Source organism: Asparagus officinalis, chromosome 4 (genome assembly GCF_001876935.1).
Source record: "Asparagus officinalis chromosome 4, Aspof.V1, whole genome shotgun sequence".
In the NCBI taxonomy this organism is placed as follows: domain Eukaryota; kingdom Viridiplantae; phylum Streptophyta; class Magnoliopsida; order Asparagales; family Asparagaceae; genus Asparagus; species Asparagus officinalis.
In genome coordinates, this window is record NC_033797.1 from 94,697,322 (window position 1) to 94,701,414 (window position 4,093).

Genomic DNA, 4,093 nt, shown 5'->3' on the forward strand with positions numbered 1-4,093 from the left:
TGGCCGAGTCGGCTTCAGGCCCGCGACCGTATTTATAGAGGAGACTACTCCAGTCAATAGCATTGTAGAGCTGGCATCTGGGGCTAAAGCTGAGGGGAGTTTGGCTTGCTGGCTGGGGACAAAGGATTTGACTTGCTCTGTTTTTTGAACATCGAGAACAGCTCAATTATTCATCTTTTTTTTTTTGTATAATGTACTGAATACAACTCATTTTTGGTGATGTTTTATATGTACATATATACTTAGGTGCTTGCCCATTGTAGGAGACTGGGATGGGATGCGTGTGCCCATTGTAACGACAATATAATATTAATATCAAGTCTTACCTTCTGGAAGCAACAAGGAATCATAGTACTGATTATAATTAATGCCCATAGATGTAAATTACGTGGGCAGAATCAAGGGGACGCATAATGTTGTCGGGGCTCATGACTGCGAGAATCATGTAAGCATGGAGCTTGACTAAAGTTAAGGACTTAATATGGAACTTTGCTTCCGGGTTCGGAGGTATATATTTTATTTTATTTTATTTCATTTTAGACATCCTACTTCCTTCCATGTTATTTTATTAAGTAGTTATTTCCGTCTGACTAAAAATTCTTGGTGTTTGATTTTGCAGACGTCAGAAAGTCAAATACTTGAATTGACAAAAATTCAACCCTTAGTAATGGCAAATCAAATACTTGAATTGACAAAAACACTATTGTAAGGATCTTATCTCGTCATTGTTGGCTCAGAAGCCTACACAAATAAGTCACTGTTTTCCTCTCTAGTGCACCACCAAGAACACAAGGGAAGCTCGGGTACAGGTCTGGCCCTCAAACACACACAGAGGTGAAAGGGGGGGGGGGGGGGGGGCGGGGGCTCAGGTAAGGGGGAAGGAACACACAGCGGGGTGAGAGCACAAAGCTCACAGGAGCACAAAGCTCTTCAGAAGGGAGATCGCACAAAGATGAGTACCAAGCTCTGAATCTAGTCACCGTCACTTCTTCCCACACCACCCCCGAGCTACTACCGGCCCTTCACCTTATATAGGGAAGGGGGAAGCCGACACGGGGGAGGAGGCTAGGGTTTAGGGAGGTAGGAGCCGACCTACGGATGGGACTCACAGCGGCGGCCATCAGATCACAGAGGTCGGAGGGGATTAAGATTCATCGGGTAGGAGTGGGAAAAGAGAGGGGCTAGGGCACATTAGATAAACAAAGGAAATGGGCCTTTTGGTAAACGGGCCAAAGTCTTTGGGCCAACAGAATAGCAACAATCTCCACCTTTGGCCCAAGGTAGTGCACAGAGAAACAACACAGAACTGCAGGACTCATCATCGCCATATTATTACTTGTATGATCACAAAGAAGATACAAGTAATTGTAGAGAATACACAAAGTAAACTCTAGATCACAAAGATCGGGGTAAGATCACCAAGCATACCAAGTTCACAAAGGACCGAACTCTACCAAACGGTCATCGAGTTCAAAGGGAAAAATAACAAAGCTATTAACAAGCACAAAGCAAGTTAATAGGCCACAATGGCAACACACTGAGCATAAGAAATTACCCAAAGTCAAAATTCAAGATTCTTTGACACGATATCAATTTTTCAGCAGGCAAACACTTAGTACCCATGTCAGCATGATTAAATTCTGAGGGAATTTTCTCTAACTTGACAATACTCTTTTCAACTATATCCCGAATGTAATGAAATCTAACATCAATATGTTTAGTTCTATCATGAAAAACAGGATTTTTGCAAAGTTGAATAGCAGATTGACTATCAGAAAATACAACCACATTTTTATCAAGAAAACCAATTTCAGATATAAGGCCCCTAAGCCAAATAGCTTCTTTAAAAGCTTCAGTGGCAGCGCCCCTAAGCCAAATAGCTTCTTTAAAAGCTTCAGTGGTAGCAACATACTCAGATTCAGTAGTAGATAATGCAACAGTGGGTTGTAATTGGGATTTCCAACTTATGCAAGAGCCACACAAAGTAAACACATAGGAAGTAGTAGATTTCCTATTAGCCCTATCATTTGCATAATTGGAATCTACATAGCCAGCAAGTTTGACACATTCAGAATACTTAGAAAAGGTTAATCCTACATCCACAGAGGATTTCAAATATCTTAAAAGCCACTTCAAGGCATTCCAATGAGGCATACCAGGGTTTGACATATATCTACTCAAGCAACTAACCGCATATGCAATGTCAGGCCTAGTACTAACCATGAGATACATGACAGATCCTATAGCATTCGAATATGGCACCTTCTTCATATCATTTATTTCAGTTTCAGTATTGGGAGATTGATCCTTACTTAACACAAAATGGGAAGCAAGAGGCACATTCACAGATTTGGCATTAGACATAGCAAATTTACTCAAAATTTTTTCAACATATGAACTTTGGTTTAAAACTAGAGTAGATTTGTTTTTGTCCCTAATAATATTCATGCCTAGGATTCTTTTAGCATCACCTAAGTCTTTCATGTCAAAATTTTCACAAAGACAATTTTGAACATGCTCAATAGACTTCAAACAAGGACTAACAATCAACATGTCATCCACATAAATTACAAGAAATACAGGCACAGAGTCTATATTCTTATAATACAGGCAATGATCAGCAGAACTCCTTTTAAACTTTAAAGATTGCATGCATTTATCAAATCTAATATTCCATTGCCTAGGTGATTGTTTTAAACCATACAAAGCCTTTTTTAACAAACACACATGATCAGGCAATTTAGGGTCCACAAAGCCCTCAGGTTGGTGCATATAAATATTTTTATCAAGATCACCATGCAAGAAAGCAGTAGTTACATCCATTTGTTTTAATTCCCAATTAAAATGAGCAACTAAAGCAAGCATAATTCTAACAGTAGTGAATTTGACAACAGGAGCAAAAATTTCAGCATAATCAATTCCCTCCTTTTGAGTAAATCCCTTAGCTACTAACCTAGCCTTAAACCTAACACTTTCAGATTCTTGTTTCACCTTAAACAGCCACTTACAGTCCACTACAGAACAACTAGCAGGTTTAGGAACAAGTTTCCATGTTTGGTTAATTTTTAGGGATTCCGTCTCACTCTTCATAGCACTAATCCATTCTTCAGAATATTTTGACCTTAATGCTTCTTTATAAGTCTTAGGTTCATTGCACTCAAGGGATTCAAACACATTAAAGGCAAACTCAGACATATTACAATCAATCAAATTGCAATCTCTATATCTTTCAGGTTTCCTAATGGTTCTTTTATTTCTATCCCTAGTGAGTTGATAATCATTCAAATCATGCATGTTATCTATTTCCTGCATATCATGCTCCACCTCATTTGGAATAATCTCATCTTGATTTTCAATAATTATATCATTCAATTTTTCTTCAGGAAATGATTTGGGTTGATTAATAATAGGCATTTGCTCCACCTCATTTGGAGCATCATTTTCAGGAATAGGAACATGTAAAGGTAAACAAGAAAATTCATTTTCATTAAAGACAACGTCTCTGCTTATCACTACCGTAAACCCCGGTTCACTCTTATCCCAAAGTCTATAACCTTTTACTCCTTCAGGGCATCCTAAGAAAACACATTTCTTAGATCTAGGTTCTAACTTATTATTCGTGGAAAAATTCGATGTAAAAGAAATGAAAGAAAAATGGATTTGTATTCTCTCAAAATCAATTACAATTTGGATTCCGATTATAAAAGAGAGGAGAATGAATTTGATTCTCCCCTTTGTTTAAAACTGGGTTCTTCTTGGTAGCGATGGAGTGCCTCCTTCGATTGCTTGCGTCGAATTCGCTCTCCGTTGACGATCCAACCGTCTTTTATCTTGTAGGAACGATGAACTTCTGTGGAAAGTTTGATGAATAACTCTTAACGAGTTTAAGAACTCAGAACGAGTTAGAACTCTGTGGCAAGAGTTGTTAGAACCGAAAATTCGATTAATGACCAAGCAGATCTTCTGTTGTTGAAAAATCCTCTTAGATTTGATCTTCTGAATTTGATTCAAATCTTCTATCTCCAAGGAATTCACCTCTATTGCCTCTCTGCTTCTGATTCTCCGTTCCAAAAAGCCAGCCTTTAACTCAGTT